The 25,058-nt window shown below is 35.4% G+C and overlaps 1 long non-coding RNA gene across 1 annotated transcript in view; it reads left to right on the top strand.

The window, feature by feature from the left end:
- LOC144998467 (uncharacterized) overlaps nucleotides 1–24,159 on the top strand; it is a 37,159-nt gene extending 13,000 nt beyond the window's left edge. Inside the window, exon 2 of the long non-coding RNA XR_013660339.1 lies at nucleotides 23,797–24,159. This is a non-coding gene — a long non-coding RNA (uncharacterized LOC144998467). The remainder of the gene's footprint in view (nucleotides 1–23,796) is intronic.
- The last annotated feature ends 899 nt before the right edge of the window (nucleotides 24,160–25,058 follow it).

The raw sequence follows: 25,058 nt of genomic DNA, 5'->3' as shown, positions 1-25,058 counted from the left end.
TACCTATGTTGATGTTGTGACTAATGGCGCCAAGGAACCCTAAACCGGATAAGGAAAACGGATTGGACTTTAGTCGTGTAGGACGACGTGAACAATGGTGGAGGTGATAGCCGATGGTGTCTGGTTTAGGGCTTTTAGAGAATATGAGATATTTTTGTTCAGAGAGAGAAAGTGGAATCGATGAGAATGTAAGCTTCGGTTACTATATACCAAAAAAACCGATGTAAGCTTTAATGAAAGTAGAATCGATAAGAATGTAGAGATCCCCAAATTGAAACCTTGTCCAGTAGAATCGATTTGAGAGTGAGTGTTGGATTTATTGCTTCCCTTTCCTGGTTCGCTTACCCTTTAGTTACCCTAGTCGATCGATTCTAGCTTTCACGAAAAACCCTAGGTAGCAACTGATAGAGACAAAAAGGATGGGGCGAAGGTAGGATTGGATATGATTTCAAAGAGTAACAGTAGATTCACTGAAAACCCTTTCCCGGTTCGCTTGACCTTTGGTTACCTCAGTCGATCGATTCAAGCTTTCAATAAAAACCCTAGGTAGCGAACGAGAGAGACTAGAGGGAATGGAAGGAGCGTCGATAATCTGGGAAGAGGGAAAGAAGAAAAAGATGCGGGGTTTTTAATTTTTTAGGATTTCATTTTCCCCTGGATGGAACGCGCGTTCCATTAAAATTTATAAAGCGACGTCTTTAGACGACACACATTTTATTATAGGTGCCCTCCGTGTTTTTTTTTGTTTGTTTGTTTAGACACTAATTTAAGGGCACTCAGTAATGCGCGACCTAAATCCTTAAATTTTTTTGAAGAGATGACACTTTTTTAATGTCGCTCTCTAATGCGTAACATAAATCAAAGAGCGTCGTGTTTTGCACGTCGTAAAATGGTCTTTTTCTTGTAGTGAGGATCAATTGAGACATGGTTCTTTATCATTAAGACCTATAATAAAACACAATAAAAGTTACTCTCCCTTCTTCTTAGAATAGAGAAACGTTTTATCTTTCTGCCTACTAGATTCTTCTTACTCGTTCTGCTATTGATTGAAACTCTTTCAATCAACCCAGAATTATATTCAATCGTATAAGCATAACCATATTTACTAAAATTTAGTAAATCATGACAAATATCGTTGTCACTCTTGTGGTAGACTTGATCAACGTACGACCTACTGTACTCGATCTCCTGGTCCTTCAATTGACACTTTGTCAAAGAATTAGTCTAATTTCCAATTATGAAAGTTTTTCATTCATAATACAATACACGTTGCATGATTCCAAGTTTCTATCCACTTGAAACTTGGGCGACGAGAAACTCTCCCTATTTGGTAAACTCTAGATACTTCCACAAATAACCTAATTAAGAATCAAATCCATTTTGCTAATAATAGAAATACAAAAACATCATTTTTTCATACACGCCATTATAAGGATAAATAAATAAGATAAAACTCAAAATTTATTTTATTGCGGAAAAACTTGTCCTTCACAATTCAATTCAACTGAAAAACTATGCTATTACATATTTCTTAGCAATCTACCCTAACTCTAAAGTAGCAGTACAAAAATCCGATCTTTGAATCCATGCGATCGAAATCCATTTCTTCATGATCAGATTTAGCATGCTTCTTCCTTAAGTTTCCTTTATTTTCTTCGATCCTACAAAACACCATAATGTAATCTTATCACATCATGTATTAAGAACCAAAAAAATAGGAACTTACAGAGTTAGTTAATGGATTTTACCTGAAGTAAGGCCATACGTCTTGACTCTCCCATCTCTTAGATCTCTCAGGTAACCAGGGCAGCTTCGTCTCCAATGCCCCTTTGGCACATTACATGGGAAAATCTCATGCTCAGTCCTTTCTGGACTTCCAATGTTGCCAGTGTCCATTGAATCTTGGGAGTTTGACTCACTAGAAAATTTTGCTTGACCAGCACGCCAAATCATTGTTGATTCAGCAGCTATAAGCAAATAAGTGAGATCAATTAGGGTCACATCGTGTTCCATCATATAGTACTCTCTTACAAACTCACTATATGTATCAAGAAGTGACTGAAGAACCCAATCAACAGCCAACTAACCTGAAATCTTGACACCCAACATTCTTAACTTGTCAATGTGTGACTTCATCTCTAAGACGTGTGCACACACGGGTTTCCCATCTTCGTGTTTACTTGCCAAAAGGGTTTGAGTGAGCTTGAACTTTTCAAGCCTTTGAACTTGTGGTTCAGGGAGAACAATTGGAAGAGGTGGATGAAGTGAAGCATGACTCTCATTTCCTTGATCGTATCTTGGAACATCATCTTCATTTGAAAAGCTTGTTCCAGAGGATTTGGGAAGACCATTGTAAGATTCAAACATCTACAAAACGGGAGAAAATTCAAGTTAAGTTGATTGAGTCCTTAATAAAACACCCAAATGAGTTATTAAGACCAGGATCCAACACAATGCTCTACAACTTAGAAGAGGGATGTCGTAATCTAGTTGCAGAATATTTGAAGGTAGGTAAATGACGATTTACCAATTTCCACCATGAAAAACGAAAAAGAAATTTAAGTTTTAAATGAATTGAAACTCCTAGATCTTTTGAGATTCATTGAACTTTTCAATGGCATGTTTAATCTCGATTATTCCCTTCAAGTTTGCGACTGGGATGCCGAGGATCACAAACAAGGTGAGAATAACCATATAAATCTACGTGGTGCACTCAATGCTACTATCACCTAATCAATGTGTTGGTTAGCCACACACGCTCCATTGATCTATGACAAACATCGATCCACCCTTCTCCACCAATGTCAATACCAAATTAGAGTGTCGGTTAATCACACACGCTCCACTAACGTTTGACAAGGGTACAAAGTGTAATTCTACGGATTAGCATACAATTTCACATTTTGCCTAAAGTAACAATGATTTGGGAATTTGAAAAAGCATGTAGTTACTTTGTACTTCATTATACTTATAATGGAAGGTTTTGTCCTATCCTACCCGTTCGGCTAATGACCCTCCACTAGTCAAGAGTGCGGTGGGTAAGAGTGGATACGCATTCAATCGCCATTTTATAAGCATTTTCCTTAAACACCCCTTATAGACCAGCTTCGTGAATAAGACCTACTAATGGTAAGCTGACTCTTTACTCATATATATATATATATATATATATATATATATATATATATATATATATATATATATATATATATAATATTAATGTTACACATATATAGTATAGGGTGTATTTTACACTTTTAAAATACTAGATGGTTTTATTAGCTTTCTCTATTTAATTAAACTTTTAATTAACTTAACAAAACCATGTGGGTGTAATTTGAACTTTTCAAAATGCTAGGGTTTTAAAATTTAAATATTACACAATTAAACTATTAATCAAAATTTTAAATTCCAAAACCTGAGGGAAAGTTTTGAAACATTTCAAAACATTAGGGTTTAACTACTTAAATTTCAAAAACAAAACTTTTAAGTTCAAATTTAAACCATAAAACTTAAAGGGAGTAATTTGAAACTATTCAAACTTTGTCAAGAACATTCTAGATCAACAATTCAAATAAGAAAATTATCTAATTTTAACCAAGTCCAATTTCTTGTAAGATAATACACCAAATAATTCAAATAATTAAATTTAATCATATATGGAAGTTATTATTAATTTAATATGAATTATCTTTAATTTTGGCAAAGATAATCACCCAATATCATAAAAATCCGAATTCTATCAATAAAAAATGTTTTGGTAATTATCCCATGGCCAAAATAGGCAAGAAACCCGAAAAATCCTCCATCTGACTCTCTGACTCGTCGAGTCAGGCTTGGACTCGTCAAGTTCACTATGGACTCGGCGAGTCACCCAGTTGACTTGGTGAGTCGAATCGAAAAACCCAAAAAAAAATCCGATTTTCAGTCAATTTTCAATCAAATAAGCATCAAATTCACTAACAAACAGCCCTAGGCTCTGATACCACTGATGGGTTTCGAGCAATACATCAATCCTATGGTGTACATGCAAACCTTAATAGCTTTGGATCTAGTTTTTCTAATGAGCATGCAATTGATAATCCAAATCCATAAACCCTAGATCTAATAAACTATAACTGAGATTAGAGTTTAGATCTTATCTTTGATTGTTATATAGCAATAACAATCAATCATTGGCTTCAGAAAGCTTAGTGCCTCAAGTGTTGCACCTCTAATGGAGTCACAAACACCACTAAGCAACTTGGATGAAGAGAGAAGAGAGAAGAACACCCAAAATCGTCCAGAAACCATAAGGGAATCATTCACCTCGTTTTTGGGGCTTAGGGGTCCTTAAATAGGTAGGCAATTAGGGTTATCTTACAAGGAAACCCTAATTTGACAGCTAAAGCCCTAAACAGCCCATGGACTCCTTCTTTAGAAGCCTTGGACAATTTCTAATGGGTTTCCCCATAGAATTTGTCCACTCCACCTTCTATGGAGTCCATAAGCCCATCTATGTAATTGTCTTATAATTACATAATAAGTCCCTTAAGTTTAATTAATCTCTTTTAGCCATAAAATTAATTCTTGACTAATATTAATTAAGCATTATGATTTCTCCTTTAATATATTATTCTTATAATATATTAATAAATCATAATTAAACCTTTCTCTTCTTAATTCATCCTACATATTGCTATGGTGAAGGCAACCCAAAAGGACCATGCTCATAATCGGGTCAAGTACATACCAAAATAGTTATGGACTTAGACATTATTCCAACACACACACACACACACACACACATATATATATATATATATATATATTGTAATGTCCTAAAAACCATGACATAAAATTTTTTATTTCTAGATTAATACATCGTTAATACATATCCTTCCCAGAAATCAAGGTAAGCAGGATTTAGCACAATATAATTAAATCAGAGTAATTCATAGAATGCGGTAACATATGGTGTGTGCTCTGCAATCATCCCACACTCTTCCATTTGAAAACCAGAGTACCCGAAACCAATAACCACAAACTATAAGCATAAATCATAGTGAGTTCCTCAAAATACTGCACACCACTCACCACAAGTAATAACTATGAATTATTAGCAACCTTGGGGACTATCGACAGTCCCAATGGGCTAACAACATGCTCGATGGGTTATTAGCAACCCCACAGGTTATCCGCAAACTTTATAGGCTAACAGCACGTTCAATGGATTATTAGCAACCCTGAGGACTATCAGCAGTCTTGGTCACATATAACAACATATCATAATAATAGCAGCTAGACCCAACGGGTCATCACACATACAACAATTGTACTACACGGCTCATACAAACATGCAAGAGTCACAGAGACAGCTAGAATACATTAATAACAACTAAACCTAGCTAGTCCTCACAAATTCAGCTATTCTACCATACAGCTCATACCTTACACAATCATGCAAGAGTCACGGAGACAACTAGGATACAATAATAACAGTTAGAACCAATTGGTCCTCACAAGTACATCTATTCTACCACACAACTCATATAGACATGAAGAGTCACAAAGACAACAAGCATAGCATATATATATATATATATATATATATATATATATATATATATATATATATATATATATAAATTAGTGAGCCGACATTGGTGCCTTCGACTCACAAACACCAGGAGAAGTCTCACCGTGTATTGCTGAATCCCTCGGATATATCTCTGGAGACTATTTTACCCCTAACCCCAGCTTGGTCCATTGTTAAGGCCCAACTCACAATCTGAAAGGCCCAACGGCCAATTAATCAACCAAGGCCCAGATCCATGGCCCAATTTTCCAATTTGGGCCCAAACTTCTTACACAGGCCTTACCTTAAGGCCCAACCAAACCTCCCTGGACCAAGACACTCATACTCAGATGGCCTAATAATAACTCAAAATCCTAAGCCCAAAAAAGAAGCCCAACACAATACCCAAAAAGGCCAAAACCCTCCTAACTGAGTACGCGGGGTGTACTCAGCTGTATGCCAAGCGTACATGCAATCTGGCTTGGATATTGTGCATACAGACTTATACGCCCAACATACTCCTCCTTTAACCCATAATGACATTAATATCTTAATGCTTAATTCTAGAATTCCAAACCATAGATCAAAGTCATAAGCAACGTCTAAAACCAGAAAGTCACGGACTTGGTGACTTTGCATGACCCATACGAACTCGATCTCGAAATATAACCTTCTACTCCCATAACAATGGACATAACTCATGCATGGGTGGTTCTAAGTCTCAAAGATGACAACTTTATGACTCTAGGACTAGAAGAATACCAAGAGTGACAACTCAAGCTCCTGGAGTGGATTCTAAACCACTAGATCTCAATCATAGGACCAAAATGAACTAAAACTCAACCATGCTAGATCTAAGACATCAATGAAGAAGATTCAAGCTTTTTACCTCCAACAAGCTAGAAATGAAGCACATAATTTGGATCCATGAGCTCATCCTTGATTAATAACCTTGCATCAAGCTCCATCTTCTTGGAAATGACCCATAAACACCAAAATACACATCATGAGCTCAAAACTACACCATGGAGACTTAGAGACAGTTTCTAGGGTGTTTAGGAACTTAGAGGCTGGTATAAGGACCAACCAAGATGACTTGATGAGATTATATAGGGTATATCATCGGAATTGGGTTTTTCATGAAGTTATACGTACTCCCCGCATACGTGCCTGAAGGCGCGATCCTGCTTCACAACTCTACTCCTTGCGAACATCATTTTACGCCATACGTAAGGCTTTAGAACTAGTACGCCATGCGTAAATATATGTACGCCCTGCGTACTGCTTAACCACTTAACCCTAAAATACTCTAAAGGTCATAACTTCTTCGATAAACATTCGATTCCGACGATCCATGTATCCATGAAAAGGTAACGAGAAGCTCTATGCTTTAATCAACTCGTATCCACCTTACCATATCCCGAAAAAACATCCACTTCTATAGAAGCCTTAGCTGACAGATTACCGAAATACCCTTTAACTCTGAAACACAAACCGAATACCCGAAGCTTCCAATATACACCACCCATCTCTAATTGAGCCCACAACTAACTTCTTCAAGCATCCTACGCCTGTTGATTCCCTATCCTTGATCACCACCCTGAAATGGGAATGATCTGAAATAGGGTGTTACATATATAATCGTAACACCCATTTTCCAGGATGGATCAGTTGAGGACCTTGAGGGATCAAAGACAAGGTCTTTGGAAAAACTTTGTGCCAGGATGTGGAGAATGGAGCACCATGAAGCGAAATGCTAATTGCATTGAACGCACATCTGATGGCCGCCACGACGTGGCAAGATGAATGAAACGACATGACAACTGTTGCAGCTCAAGCCCATAATGTTAGGGTTTCGTCCGTATTTAAGCACCTAAACACATGGATCAATGTATCCTCTTTAGCCTCCAACCCTTCAACACGAAACCCAAGCCTCCATGGATGATTAAGAGCTTGTTTGCTTGATTGAAGACCTTGTTCTACTATAATAGAGGCCAATTTTCATGCATCATATGCATTTGAAACTCCTACTACAACTCAAAATTATATATGATTTGTGTGTTCTAAAATCATCTTTTGTAACTTATATGTATATATGATTAGTTATATGTATTTAATATTTATTATATGAACATTAATATAAGTAATCTTTACAATTGAAGCATTTTTTCTAACTTATGTCTAGTAACTAGTAATTATTATGTTTTAGTTTGTTACTATAAAGATATGAATAGTTACCATACGTAGATGGGATTGCAAGAGAATATTTCGTAATATGGAGACAAAGATGATTTGAGAAGACTCAAAACTATACATTGTGGTGAATGTACTCATATTGAATGATGAAGAGGAAGATGCAAATTAAAAAAGCGAGATCAACTTGACGTCCTCCATATTCATTTTCTTGAAATTTACACTTTATATTAAAATAATGCAAAAAATAATCTCGATTATTTATAGGACACATAATCTGAGACATCCCCAATTTCACGGACAGAAAAGACCGATTTGTTTATGTTTTATTAAAAATCAGAGTATCATTTTGAAGAATAATATTGGAATTTATTCTCAAATATATAATAAGTAAATTATATTTAAAACTTTGGGATGTCATCATCCATATAGTGCATAAGCATAAACCGAAATAGTACAGGCCTTACAAACATCTATTATTCTAACGGCCTATAATCCATAGATCTCTCATCTAGTCATCACACCTGTGCTCTTTTGCTACTACCTATAATACAAGAAACTGAGTGGGTCAGACTTGGGAGCCTGGTGTGCACATAGGCTTTTCAACCCACAATAATTAAGTTCTTTAATTTCATCAAATCATTTAACTCAATTACCTGTTCTCATTATCCTCACTTTTTGTCCCAAAAATATCAAATTTAAGGGACCTATGCTCAGGATTATCATCGGGAAGACAATATTGCTTAGGGGGTTCCTCAATAGTATATGTCATTAAGGAAAACATGAGGGGGATGGAGTACACTTAGAGAACGCATAGCTTAAAAACACCTACAGGTTGCGAGCCTGCCAACGTTCCACTAGATTGTTTAGAATAGTTCGTGGTCATCATCTACACTCTGCTAGATGACTAAATCAGCTTAAACATCGAGGCCTCTTATCATTTATTTCATCTTTCATCATCTATATCGTTTACCCATCTCTACCCAACGTATTGATAGGTATAAAATACATATACAATTTAAATCAAGTAAAACATGTATAAATCGTTCAGACAACATAGACATCAAGAACACATATAATATGAAAGTATATCATGTAATTTATATTAAATACTTCATATCTACATATAAGATGAAAGTATCTATGCACTCACTTGTTAAAGTGACAACTCGAAATTTGGGCAACGCTTCACTTCTAATAATTGTCTATTCCTTTGACAATACCTAGTATTATTATCACTAAGTTTTAGTCTATTATTTATTGCGACTAATTATTAGTCTAGATTCATCATTAACTCAAATTTTACTTCATGATCGATCAATTAAGGAATAACCAGGTAGGATCATATCGGAGGTAGGGTCCGTTTGGTATACAAAGTATATTGTTTGGAAATCCCACTTTAAACACCTCACTAAATCACAGCCTAAACATCATCCCTATAAGTAGATTAATCGATATAAATAATTTAAATCACTAATAAATCATGTTTATAGGTTCATAATAATGATAATGAACTTAAACATAAGTTATACTTAAAGTGTGGTAAGCATAACTCACTTATAAGGGGGTTTAGCGAGTAATCGGGCTTTGCGCAGACAGAACTTCTGAGTCGAAAGCTCTTCTTCTTGGGGCCTTCAGGTGCTCTGCGACCCGCTACTAACACCTAGGAGTTGATAGGGAAAGGATTAGGGGGTTTGGGGGTTTTTGAGAGAGAATGGGTTAGAATGGTGTGGAGAAGAGAGTGATTTGCACCTTCTATTTATAGGATGTGAAGAGGTCGTATGTTGGGTGTACTCCATCATTACGTTGGGCGTACTCAGTACGTGGCATGTACTTTGCACTACGTGGGGCGTACCAGTTCCATGTGTCGCAATCTCGTGCGAAGTCGTGGGGAAGAAGTAGTGGCCCAGATCTTGCCACGTGTCACTCGTAGGTTTAGCCCACAACTAATTATCTTATAAAATATGTAACTTTTGCATACGAGTTCCATTTTTAACATTCTTTATATCCATTTGTAGGTAGAGACGTTATCTACAATTTCCGTTTAGACTTCGTCGGCTAATTTTGACTTTATTTTTAAAGTTATATTTTAACATGCTTAGACTAGTTAAAGTCCGTTAAAAATTCATAACTTTGTCATCCGACGTCCATTTTTTATTGTCTTTATATCGGTGAGCTCTTATTAACGAGATCTCCGATTATTGTTTAGGTTGTGTCGGCTAAAAATTAATTGCTCTAAAATTTGATTTTCGGGCTATCTACTGCTATGCTAAATCCTAGAAAATCATAACTTCCTCAAACAAAGTTAGATTTAGACGTTCCCTATATGCACACTCTCGGTTTAACATATACTATGACTTTTATTTAAATTCCTAAGGATAAAAAGTATTTCTTCAAAAATTTACTTTTTACGATACGCGGAAGCGTACCGGTTTAATCGTAACACTTTGACGGTTCATAACTTCTTCGTTATAAGTCGGATTTCAGCGTTCGTTATATATACATAATCCTTGTTACGACTACTTCAAATTTCTTCAAATATATTTGTTCTAACTATTATATTATTTTAGAGGGTTATTTTATTCCTATTTTATTATATTGTTATAAGCACATATATTGCACATAAATCACATAATACTCGAATAATTACTCTTCATTACTTCAAAATAGGTTACAATCGTTGACCCTAACTATTACATAATCATAATAATGTTTAGCCAGAAACGTGGGCGTTATAATTCTCTCCTCTTTGGGATGATTTTGTTCCGGAATCATGCCTCAGCAAACAGATATGGATAGTGACTCATCATGTCACTCTCTTTTTTCCAGGTGAGGTTCGGATCATTCGAATGTTTCGATTGCACAAGAACTAATTCGAACATCTTATGTCGCAACTTATTTTTCTTACAGTCAACAATCCCTTTAGGCTCTTCGATTAACCTCTTATCTTCATTGATTCTTAACTCTGAAAGTGGAATTATATCTCGAACTTCTCCCGTAAACTTCCTCAAATAACACACATGGAAGATCTTATGAATACCATCTAGTTCTTCCGGAAATTCCAGCTTGTAAGCTTGGTTACCAATACTTTGAAGAACCTTATATGGTCAAATAAATATTGGACTCAACTTTCCTCTCTTTCCAAATCTTATAAGTCCATTCCATGGTGAAACTTTGGGCAACATCGAATCTCCAACTTCGAATGTCATTGGTATTCACTTCTTGTCAGCATAGCTCTTCTGGAGATACTAAGCTGCTAACATCCTTTCTCTAATCACTTTTAGCTTTTCAGTAGTTTGATGGACTATTTCGGGACCCATAAACTGCTTTTCTCCAGCCTCAAGCCAACAAGATGGCATACGACACTTCTGTCCGTACAAAGCTTTATAAGGTTCCATATTAATGTTTGACTGGTAATTATTGTTGTAGGAAAACTCTACTAGGGGTAAATGCTTAGCCCAATTACCTTGAAATTCTAGGTTACATGCTCTTAACATATCTTCCGGTGTTTTAATTGTCCTTTCGCTCTGACCATCAGTTTGTGGATGGTAGGATGTATTTAAACAAAACTTCATACCCATTTCCTATTGTATACTTTTCCAAACGCTTGATGTGAAACGACTGTCATGATCTAATAAAATTGTTAATGAAACATCATGAAGTCTTACTCTCTCCTTAACATAAGCATTTTCAAGATTATCGATATACCATCTCTCATTGGTTGCTATGAAGTGTGTACTCTTCGTGAAATGATCCATGACAACCTAAATCATGTTGTGACTATTCTTCATCCTAGGTAGTTTGGTCACAAAATCCATGGTGATGTCATCCATTTACCCATGGGTACAGGCAAAGGTTCTGAACTCCCATACAGTTTCTGATGTTGTGCTTTAACTCTTTCACATGTTACACATTTTTCCGAATACTTTGCAACATCGAGCTTCATCTTCGGCCTCCAGTAGTAAGGTTTCAGATCCTTGTACATCTTAGTGATGCTAGGATGAATTGAGTACATGGTCTTGTGATCTTCTTCCATCAGTATCTCTTATTCCTCCTATCTTAGGCACCTAAATCCTATTTTGGAATACCTTCAATCCTTGACTATTTGTATCGAATACCTACATTTTGGCTAAACATTCTTCCTTTCAGTCATTTTTCTCCAAAGCTTCTTTCTAACCTTTCTTAGTGCTTTCCACAATCGTCGAGACAACTTCTATTCTTAATGCTATTGGCCTTTTTCTTTCCATGTTTACTTTTCAACTTAGAGCATCAGTTACAACATTTCCTTTACCAAGGTGGTAAAGTATCTCACAGTCGTAATCCTTAAATAACACTAACCAACATAGTTGTCTCATATTTAATCCCTTTTGATCAAAGAGATACTAGAGACTTTTATGATCAGTGAAGAGTTTGGACTTTGTGCCATAAATATAATGCCTCCATATCTATAATGTGAATACTTCTGCTGCCAACTCCAGATCATGAATGGAAAAGTTCTTCTCGTGCTCTTTCAATTATCGCGATTCATATGATATCACTTTATCTCTCTTGGTCAAAACACAACCTAACCCAACTCCAGATGCATCGCTATAGACTAAGAAGTCTTCAACTCCACCAGGTAAAGAAAGAATCGGTGCTTCACACAACTTCTTCTTTAATTTCTTGAATTATTCTTCATGTTTCTCAAGCCATGTATATATAGCTCCCTTATGGGTCAAATCTGTTAATGGAGCAGCTATCGAAGAAAAACCTTGGATAAACCTTCGGTAATATCCAACTAATCTCATAAAACTACGAATCTTAGTGGGACTTTTTGATTGTTCCCATTTCATCACAGCATCAATCTTTGCTGGATCACCAACTCAACAACCATGTTCCTCAAGGTTTTCGTATTCTGGTCCAAAATCGTCACCGGTATCTCAATATAATTCAGAAGGTCATCCATCTGAATATCCTCCAATGGTACCACTGCAGAATCATCCACTAAGCACTTCTGCAGCTGAGAGACATGAAACATGTTATGAATTTATCTGAGCTTGATGTGTACAAAAGTACCCATTAATTTTAATATTTATAACCTAACAAACTTAGACTAACTATGCACTTATAGGCAGTGTACCTAGTCAGATTACAGTATAGCTTAGGTAATTCGGGTGTCGATCACAGGGAACGGTTGATTAATTTAATATATTTAATTATAGGTTACAGGTTACACGAGAAGAATAAGGAAATAAATCTCAAACTAACAATTAATTAACTACTCTCGATAAACTAACAGGAAAGCAAATCTCTTCAGGTACTTTGGTTTAGACAAATTACACCTTAAAAACATAGATAATTGAATACACAAATTCATTTATTCATGTTCACAGATTCCTAAAATGATTAGATTCGCGTTCACTATAACTAATCCTTTAGCAAACAAGTCAATTCAAACAGTGATCAATTGGTTAAACTAACATGCTTCCTAGTGTTCAGTTCGTATCAAGCAAGACTTGTAAATATAGTTAACCAAATTAGACATTCAATTAACCTCTTGTTGATGGTCATAAAACAAGGCTCACACATTAACTTACTTATTCCCATGTTAATCCTAGTTTCACATTCGTTATTCCTAGACTTATAATCTCGATGGTCATCAAAATCATAAGAGACAATCAATCAAGCAGATGTTCATACAACTCAATTTACTTGGCAATTAACAGCAAATAATTATCATTAATATGTAAGGATCTTTTAACAAGCTTGGCAAGATAAATTAAACACAAACAAACTATTCAATATAGCAATTAGTCTAATAATCAAAGCTTCATTCAATCATAACCACAAAGTAAAAGGTTTTTACACCCAAGTCAGAAACTAAATACATAATAGTAACACAATGGAATGCTAAACATGGTCACGTTAACAACCCATATGATTACCGACACGTATCCGCTCTCCAACCCTTCCGATCTCCGCTCCCTTTAGCTTAACGGCCTTCCGGCCACCTCCTAGACCCTCAAAACGGCAACTATGAAGTTTTCTTGTTGCACAAGTCGAAGTGGAATATCATAGATTCTTTTAAATTTGTGGAATGATATGCGGTACTTATAGTTGATGGAGATGGAATTATATGAAATATTAGAGTTGGATTGGAATAAGGAAACTAATGTGGCTTAGGGATTAAGCAAATAAAGATAAGGAAAGTGGTGCTTGGGGAATAAGTAACTTGGAGGGAATTTCCGTCCAACTTTTATGCTTCATCTTCAAGGCTGATTTTGGATAAGATAAGTGTCGAATTAGCCAAAAGTCCCTCTCACATAAGTCGTAGGAAATTTCATCTAGTTTTCAGAACAGTTTGAACCTCGTCAATTGGACTTACGAGTCATGAGATATACCCAAAGCACTGAAGAGGGGTCAATCTGCCAGCAATATCCTTTTTGCATCTTTTCAGCTCCATTCTCTTTCTTTTGCATTCCATCTCCCATTTTAACTATAATTAAATATTTCAAAGCATATTAAGTTTATTTTAGTTCTAAATAATAATAATAAATGCTAAAATATTAAGATATGTTTCACATAAATATATATAAAAAGACACATATCAAAATACCCCACACTTAAGCTTTGCTTGCCCCCAAGCAAACTGACTTTAATTATTTCACCAATATCGCATAGAATAATCCATTTCAAACCCATCCATTATCCCAATACCGCAATGCATGTATTTGTGTCTATAAATCCTAAGAAACTTCTCATTTCTAAATACTCACAATCCTTATGAACCTTCACCCCTTAGTTTATACGACACTCATTTTTGCAACCCTCCGAATCAATCCTCAGAAATCTTTCTTAACCTCAAGGTATTTTTGTAAAGCTACCCAAGCATACATAATCTAGAAATTACAACTTTAAAATACCACAATGGAGCTCTTGGAATTCTTCTATTCCTTTGAATATTTTATATTGATTTCTTTGAATTCACCACCTTTTGGATTTTTGGTATCTTCAACTTTTGAACTTTTGGAATTTTGATCTTCAAATTCTCACTTTAATTGCTCCAAAATTCTTCAACTTTTTGGTAATTTCTCTCTCTTTTTTTTTTTCACATGTAACTCCCTTTTTTTTTCACTCAAAACCTACATGCTTAAGCAGGGGCGCTTAACTTCAACCCTTATTGGTTAGAGTATTAGTCTAAGTGCAATGACTAAAAAAGCTTTCCTGGATAGATTTCAGGTTTAGGCTGCAAAACATATTATGTCATATAAACTACCAGATTACCTTTCATATCTCATGACTTTTCATTAGGAAATGGGAAGCCACAAATACACTATAACATGTGTTGGCTCAAGTAAACATTTGGGTTCTCATTGGATCATCCCATACAATATTAGCAAAATTTTAAATTATCACTAGATTTTCTAAATTAAACTATTATTTCAAGTTTATAAATTTTTAACTAGTTTTTAATTTTTCAATTTAAATTGCTTTTTCGACCCCCTACCCCACACTTATTTCATACAATGCCCTCATTGTACGCTAAAACTAATAAAAACAGTAAAAAAGGAGAAAAAGTAACAGACTCCCCTGGGGTAGTTGTGGCGAGATCGAATGAGGTTGCTAAAAGTTGCTCCATAAATGTGTTGAAAACTGGAATTGTTGCTTCTGAGTATGCCGGTAAATAAAACCAAGAACGGCAACTTCTAAAATATGGTGAAAAATATTGCAAATAAATGCAATGTCTAATAACCATGACGTGGGAAAGTGTCAACCACATCATGTCGTCAAGTGATGTGTAATCATTATTATGAATAATAACATGGCCACGTGTGGTAATTGGTGGCCACGTCGTGATATCAAGAATGACACGCTCCTCTTGCGATGAAAATCTCCCCCACGACATAGGAAAGTGTCAACCATGTCGTGGCAGCAGGGATGATACTTCTACCTTGCGTCGAAATAAAACTCCATGGTGTGGGAACAGCTCATCCATACCATAAGAATCAAAATACGGTAGAAACGCCACTCTTCTAAATAATATACTTTCACAATATCAACTCACACCCCACACTTATTAGAAATCGTGGGTCTTGACTATAAACTTCAAACGCTCACTCGGCTCTGTCTGGCAACAGTTGGACCTAGCAGCTGAACTTACTGCCAGCTTTCTAAGGGCAAAAATTCTGCAAATATCTAAATCAATCAAAGAGCATCAACATGGAAAACAAAATTTTAAACAAACTAAAAAAAATAAAAAAAAAAATTCACTAAAATAACTAAAAAATATCGCAAACCAAAATAACTAAAAAGGATATCACGATCACTCGTCTTTGTCGAAATCAAGCTACAATTGTTGATTAAATCCATTGCATGCAAGAAGTGGTTTGTGAAAACAAAATCTTTCGGGACCTGTCAGACTATTTCCTTCATTTTCTTTGCACCATTAACTAAAAGTAGAACAAGAAGTGACCAAACTAGTCAAGAACAGCAAGAGCTCGGTCTTCCACTTAACCACCACGACACGCCTTGCTATACTACGTCTCATAGATTGAGTTGGACAAATCAACAGAGTAGTAGACTAAATAAGTCAAGAATTCCCTAATCGCTTGCATTCTCGAAACCCATGCAAAAAATCAAACCAAGCAATGTGTATGATCACGAATTCCTGCACATAACAATAAAAACCTTCCCGACAAGTGACATAATATCAACGAAAATAAAATAAAAATAAAAATAAAAATAAAAAAAATAAAAACAAATAACGAATAATCAAATAAACTAAATTAATTGAAAACCGTTCCCCGGCAACGGCGCCAAAAACTTGATGTGCACGAAAGTACCCATTAATTTTAATATTTATAACCTAACAAACTTAGACTAACTATGCACTTATAGGCAGTGTACCTAGTCAGATTACAGTATAGCTTAGGTTAGTCGGGTGTCGATCACAGGGAACGGTGGATTAATTTAATATATTTAATTATAGGTTATAGGTTACACGAGAAGAATAAGGAAATAAATCTCAAACTAACAATTAATTAACTACTCTCGATAAACTAACAGGAAAGCAAATCTCTTCAGGTACTTTGGTTTAGACAAATTACACCTTAAAAACATAGATAATTGAATACACAAATTCATTTATTCATGTTCACCGATTCCTAAAATGATTAGATTCGCGTTCACTATAACTAATCCTTTAGCAAACAAGTCAATTCAAACAGTGATCAATTGGTTAAACTAACATGCTTCCTAGTGTTCAGTTCGTATCAAGCAAGACTTGTAAATATAGTTAACCAAATTAGACATTCAATTAACCTCTTGTTGATGGTCATCAAACAAGGATCACACATTAACTTACTTATTCCCATGTTAATCCTAGTTTCACATTCGTTATTCCTAGACTTATAATCTCGATGGTCATCAAAATCATAAGAGACAATCAATCAAGCAGATGTTCATACAACTCAATTTACTTGGCAATTAACAGCAAATAATTATCATTAATATGTAAGGATCTTTTAACAAGCTTGGCAAGATAAATTAAACACAAACAAACTATTCAATATAGCAATTAGTCTAATAATCAAAGCTTCATTCAATCATAAACACAAAGTAAAAGGTTTTTACACCCAAGTCAGAAACTAAATACATAATAGTAACACAATGGAATGCTAAACATGGTCACGTTAACAACCCATATGATTACCGACACGTATCCGCTCTCTAACCCTTCCGATCTCCGCTCCCGTTATCTTAACGGCCTTCCGGCCACCTCCTAGACCCTCAAAACGGCAACTATGAAGTTTTCTTGTTGCACAAGTCGAAGTGGAATATCATAGATTATTTTAAATTTGTGGAATGATATGCGGTACGTATAGTTGATGGAGATGGAATTATATGAAATATTAGAGTTGGATTGGAATAAGGAAACTAATGTGGCTTAGGGATTAAGCAAATAAAGATAAGGAAAGTGGGGCTTGGGGAATAAGTAACTTGGAGGGAATTTCCGTCCAACTTTTATGCTTCATCTTCAAGGCTGATTTTGGATAAGATAAGTGTCGAATTAGCCAAAAGTCCCTCTCACATAAGTCGTAGGAAATTTCGTCTAGTTTTCAGAACAGTTTGAACCTCGTCAATTGGACTTACGAGTCATGAGATATACCCGAAACACTGAAGAGGGGTCAATCTGCCAGCAATATCCTTTTTGCATCTTTTCAGCTCCATTCTCTTTCTTTTGCATTCCATCTCCCATTTTAACTATAATTAAATATTTCAAAGCATATTAAGTTTATTTTAGTTCTAAATAATAATAATAAATGCTAAAATATTAAGATATGTTTCACATAAATATACATAAAAAGACACATATCAAACGATAAGAAACCTGGCCTACCCAAGCCAAAACCATGAAAGGAAAAATATACCTACGGTCCAACTTTCCCTGCTTCCTGAACTAGATGATACCTATCCAAGGTGACACCTTTATGAGAACCATATCTCCCACCTGAAACTCTAAATCTGACGGTGACTCTCGGCATAAATCTTATGCCGACTCTGAGTTGTCTGGAGCCTACTCCGAACCTACTGAATCAGCTCAGTGGTCTTGGGTACCATTTTAGTACTCCCCATAACCCGCTGACCAACCTCACCCTAACAAATCAAGGTCCTATACTTCCTCCAGTAGAGCATCTCGAAAGGAGGTCGATCAATATTGATGTGATAACTGTTGTTATACGAAAATGACGCTAACGAAAGATACATATCCTAACTCCCACCGAAATCCAAAACACACACCTGCTTATATCCTCTAGGGTCTAAATAGTCTGCTCACTTTGACCATCGGCCTGCAAATGAAATGTTGTACCGAAAAGGAGATGAGTACCCAACTCTTCATCGAATCTCTTCTAAAACCTAGAAGTAAATTGGACGTCTCTGTCAGAAACCACCAATACTGGCACCCCATGACATGCCACCACCTCCCTGATATAAACCTCAACCAACATCTCTACAGAAATACTCTCCTGAATCGGGATAAAATGCGCGCTCTTGTTCAAATGATCCACGATGACCCAAATCGAATCCATTCTACACGCAATCTGGGGTAGCTTAATGATAAAATCCATGGTAATATTTTCCCATTTCCATATGGAAATCTCCAACGGTTGCATCTTGTCGTGAGGTCACTGATGCTCATCCTTGACTTTCCTGCAAGCTAAGCACCGCTCCACATACCACGCCACATCCCGCTTCATACAGGGCCACCAATACTCAGGACGAAGATCCTTCTACATCTTTGTTTCCCCAGGATGATGGAGAACCTAGACTTGTGCGCCTCCTCTATCAAAACCTGACACACACCACCCTAATACGGAACCCAAACCCACCGATGCAGAGTCAACAATCCACGGCTATCATAATCGAAGGAAGCTACCTAACCCCCAATAGGCTCAATCTTTCAATGCTCTTCCTTCATAGCCTCAACCTGAGCCTCACGAATCTATTCCAACAACGAAATAATCATGGTTATCTTTAAACATATGTCTCTTGGCCGCCTTGCGGCTGAGAGCATCAACCACCACATTGGCCTTCCCTGGGTGATAAAGGATCTCAAAATCATAATCCTTCACCACATCCAACCATCGACGCTGCCTCATATTCAGATTTGGCCGATCCATCAAATACCTCATGCTTTTGTGATCCGTGTAAACAGTACAATTAACCCCATAGAGGTAGTGCTGCTAAATCTTGAGGGCGATGACCATAGCCCCTAAACTCCAAATCATGTGTTGGATAACTCGCCTCATGAGGATTCAACTACCTCAAAGCATAATCGATCGTGCAACCACACTGCATCAAAACTTTCCTTAATCTGATGATCGATGCATCAAAATATACCAGAAAATCCTCAATACCCTCTGATAAGGTCAAAATCAGTGCCTCACACAACTGCTGCCTCACAGTCTGAAAAGTTGCCTACTGCTCAGGCCCCCACTAAAAGGTAATTGTCTTCTTTGTCATTCGGGTTAAAGGAACAACTATCTTGGAGAAATCCTGGATGAATCTCTGCTAATAACCCGCTATCATCCCGAGCTCTTCCCCTTGGGACCGTAAGTACTTGAAACATAAACTGAAAAATGTAAGCACAAAGCTTAGTAAGTTCCCTAACATACCACATACAATACATACATAACGGGTCCCGCCCAATGAATATAACGGGCCTCGCCCTAACTCGCATAACAGGCCCCGTCCACATATGATTCATATAAGCATACATGTAATAGCATACATAATACACATTGGGCCCCGCCCAATAAGCATATAAGCACATACACATACAAGTATCACACAAACAATGAGTATTCTAACATAACAAATCATGAGTCGACATTGGTGCCTTCGACCCGCTAAAGACAGTGAAACTCACCTCAAACTGTTGAATCACATGAATAAATCTTTGGCTGTTGGTCTGACAAATCCCTAAGCAATCAATACCAAATAACATCTAATTAATAATTGGATTCTAATTCATAACCATTAGTCCATAATTAGGGTAAAAATATCATTTTACCCCTTACCTAGTTTGGTCCATGACTAAGGCCCAAACCGACAATCCAAAAGGCCCAATTACCAAATAATCATACATGGCCCAAACATGTCCCGATTTTCCAAATTTAGCCCAAATCCCTTCATGGCCTTAATCCAAGACCCAAAAAATATTTCCAACCTAAAACACTAGAATTCAGATGGCCCAACAAAGCCTTAAACATCTAAGCCCAAAAGAATTGCCTAAACCGAAGATACAAATTCCGAAGCCCAACTTGCTGAGTAAGCGGGGCGTACTCAACGTGTACATGCAACGTACTCACTTTAGGGCTTATACACTAAGCGTACCTTCTTGTACGCCCAACGTACTCCTCTATTCAGCCAACTTCCATTTCACGCTCTTAATCCATAAAGACTTTACTCCAAAACCTATATCTAACTTCCTTGGGCTGATTTATCACTTCAAGTTGCTAACTTTACGTGTATTCATGACTTAATGAAGCTCTTAAAGCTCAAAAGGACTTCATAGATGACTTAATGCATGCATGAGGCCATAAACACCATAAAGTTGTTAACTTTATGCTTAAGAAACTCATAATATGCTTAGATCTAAAAGAATAAGCCCCACAAACAACCTAACCCATCAAGCTAACCCAAAAGGGACCAAAAGCATAAAAATACCAAGACATGAAGAGATCTAAGCAAGGAGAAGACAAGGTATGAACTTTATACTCAAAATACTTGAAAAATGAGTGATGATTCTGGATCTCTAAGCTTCACACAAGCAACACACCTTCAATCTTCTTTACTCCCTTCTAAAAGAGCAAAATAAACACCAAGATGTTGTTTGTTTTTCTGAAGGAAAAATGTTTGCAGTCTGTGGAGCACATCTGCAAGCCTCTGCGGCAGAAAATGTGGACCAAATGTTTGCAGTCTGCAATAAGAAGACTGTTTGTTTTTAACGTCTGCACTTGTTGAAATAAATTGATTTTTCAAACTTAATTTCATGTCATAAACATCAACAATGCATTTTAAGCAAAAAAAATGCACAGTGGCCTATGTTTTTTTTGTTTAGGTTAAAATGAGGTGTGAAGACCTCTGAAGACAGTGACCTATGTCTGCGCTAGGAAGACATCGTGCAGACGTTTTTTAATCTACGCACTTTCAAAAAAACAACACTCTGCGAGGGCATATGTCTGCGCGGCGCAGACAAAAATGGTTGCGCAGATCTGCACAAAAAAAAGAAAAAAAAAACAATCCCCAACTTCTTCTTATGAGCTAAAAGACACAACAATTGAGGCTAAGGGTCGAGATTTAGGGTTTTAGGGCAATGGAGGTTGGTAAAGAGTTCAGTCGTAGAGACTTAAGGTCCTTAAATAAGGTGTAACACCCTAAAATTAAGGTTCTTATCCTCCACGTACGCTAAGCGTAACCCTCGTACGCCCAGCGTATGAGGCCGTACACCGACGATCAAGCTTTACCTTAGTACGCTAAGTGTACCATGTGGTACACCATGCATACTATCTTCTTAGCTAGTACACTAAGTGTACCATGTGGTACACCCTGTGTACTACTCCAAGGACTAATAATGCAACAATTAAATATAAAAGGGAAAATAAGGAACATACCCAAAACCAAGTGTTACACATTTAGTTATGTATTATAATAAAGGATAATGGTTTAAAAGGGTGATATATTTTTCGATTTGTACACATTTGGTCACTGACTTTTTTCCGTCTTTATTTCCCCTTTCAACCTTTTTAATTGTACACATTAAGTCCTTATGACCGGCTACTCCAGGTAAACCAGAAAAATTGATTTAATAGGGTAATATATTTCTCACTTTGTACACATTTAATCCTTAATATTTTTTTATTGCAGAATAAGCCATTGTTATTTTTGTACAAAGTTAGTACTTATGATGGGTTTCTTTAAGTTTTTCTTACAGTATCCTAGGTGGGACAATCATTTCTGAGTTGTTCATGGTTGTTGATGCTTATGGTCACCGCAACCTCGGCTGCTTGGTTGCTTAGGTATTATGGTTTTGCGTAGATCTTGTGTTCTAAACGTTGTAACTTCTTCATACGATCTATGATTTTAACGATCTTTCTATACATATGTTCGTATTTGAGTCTACTATAATTTGCGTTAAAATTACCCTCGTTAAAAAGTAATATATTTTTACTTATAATTTTGTAAAAAAAACGTTCATACATATATTTATAAAGAACACATGTACATAAAGATCATAAGTAAAAATATATTATTTTTTAATGGAGTAATCTAATAAAAAGTTGTAGTAGACTTAAATACAAATACGCGGATATAAAAATAGTTAAAATGTAAGATTGTATGAAAAAACTACGACGTTATGAACACAATACCTAAGCAACCAAGCAGTGGAGGATGTTGTTGCTATAAACATCAATAACACCGAACACATCATTAAATATTGTCTCACATATGATACCGTGAGAAAAAATTAAAGAAGCCGGTCATAAGTACTCATTATGTACAAAAACAATAAGGGTTTATTTTTGCAACAAAAAAATATTAAAGACTAAATGTGCAAAAAAAAATATTAATGACTAAATGTGTACAAAACTGTAGTAGCTGGTCATAAGAACCGAATGTGTACAGTTAAATAAGTTGAATGAGCAAATACAGATGAAAAAAAAATTAATGACCAAATGAGTACGAATTGAAGTGTATATTATGCTTTTAAATCACTATCCCTTATAATAATTCTTGACCAGATTACTTGTTTATAGTAAACATGGTGTATAAATACTTTTAAAAAGGTTATACAAACTTTGAAACTTAAAGCTTATGCTTATAAAAGTAAAATAATTATTGCATCTTTTAATCGGTAAATAATATATCAACCATAAAAAAATTTTGATTAAATTTATGAATACAATATTTTATTAATTGATTTCTAGTGTTTGAAAAAACTAAAATGTGACCTAACCGTTTCCGTTTTACCTAGTTTATTTTTCTTACAAGTATGTAAAACAAAAAAGTTATAAAAAATTCACTATTTGCTGCTTCTATTTTAATGCTCATAACTACCTATAGGGAAGTGTACTGAATTCTTTAACTATTCCTTTCACTATCAACACCATATCAGAGATTTCATTGGATGAAACAAACAAACGAACTTAAAAAATATATATATATATAAAAAATAAAATAAAAAAATAAAAAACACAATTAAATTAATATTTAAAACAATTATTAAAATATGGTCAAATACCCATCACTCTTATCTTAGATTCTAGTTTGTGGTGGTGTGTGCTTGTGAACTAACAAAATTATCTTTAGACAATTCTTTTATCATTATCCAATAAGTTTGTTGGTTAATGCTCGATCATTAAAAGATATAAGTTTAAAATTAAGACAAAAGTTCAAAATATTTCATAGCCAATACATCGAAACAAAAAAAAAAATTTAAGGTTTGAATTTTATATTTATATATAACTTATGTAAAACTGGATTTTATTTTCTATTTGTTTCAGGGTATTTTCCAGAGAGATGTTTGCATGCAGTTTAGTGTTTTTCTGCTCATACAAATCATAAAAAGTAGAACAAAAGTTCAAGAATCAAGAAACAGTTGGCTTGGTGTCTTTACAGAATTCCCAGGTACAGGTGTTGTACAAGTTACGATGCGTAACGTACAAGCTACTATAGCTGTAATGCTATTGATTCGCGAGTTTCAGATTTGGTGAATAGAGAGAGTACTGCACAACAAACAGTATCTGGCACCACTGTGTTGTACTAGTGGATTACAAAAGGTCTAGAAGAAGACCAGAGAGACATTACATTTTAGTTTTTTCCAAAAATATTATTTATTTATTATATTTATTTATAATTATTACAAACATAGTTGTCCTATAGATTAATAGTGGTCCTATTAAACATATTTTTTATGGTCTTGATAATATACTATAAATTGTATATTGAACTATTATGGTCACCATCGTATTTATCATCATATCAACTAACACAAAATCTTAAACTAGACTCTATGTCATCACCATATCATCCCCATGATATGGTATCGTGGGGAGGCGGCGAACACCTCACCAATTGGATGAATGTAGTCACCATGATTTTTTTATTTTCATATCATTACATCAACAAATACAATACATTAAAACATATGATATATCACTATCACATCATGTAGTGGGGTGATATAACCTTGCGGAGAGGAGGAGAAAGATCACACCATCTAGTGTGATGAGTGTGGTGACCTTGTGGTCATCATAACTCTTTCTTCTCTTTCCATATTATCATATCAACCAACACAATATATACACCAGAGAGTATATCACCATCGCATCATGTGGTGGGGTGATGTGGCATTGTCGGAAGGTGGGGAAATACCACATGATGCGGTGTGATGTATGTGGTAACTCTTTTCCTTTTTTGTTTTTCTTTCTGTATTTTGACATTTATATAATATCCTATATTGTTGTTTTGTATTTATTAAAAAATATTAAAGTATGAGAAAGTGAGGGGTGAGTATGTGTTAAGTGAGTGGAGAGTAAGAGAATGATGTGAGGTTAAGTTGGTAAGATTAAAATGAGGAAAGTACACTCATTAGCTTTATAAAGAAATATATAATTATAGAAAGAGGGTATATAATTTAAATAGAAAGAAGTAAGAATAGAATCATCTATAAACATATGATAAAAACTATTATGTTGCTTATGTAAAATGTTAAATATATGGGACTACACTAAATCAAAATGATAATGTTAAATGATAAATATAT

This window comes from Lactuca saligna, chromosome 5 (genome assembly GCF_052625555.1).
Source record: "Lactuca saligna cultivar CGN05327 chromosome 5, ASM5262555v1, whole genome shotgun sequence".
NCBI lineage: Eukaryota > Viridiplantae > Streptophyta > Magnoliopsida > Asterales > Asteraceae > Lactuca > Lactuca saligna.
The sequence above is the reverse complement of the archived record's forward strand: the minus strand, read 5'-3'. Positions and strand labels throughout refer to the sequence as shown.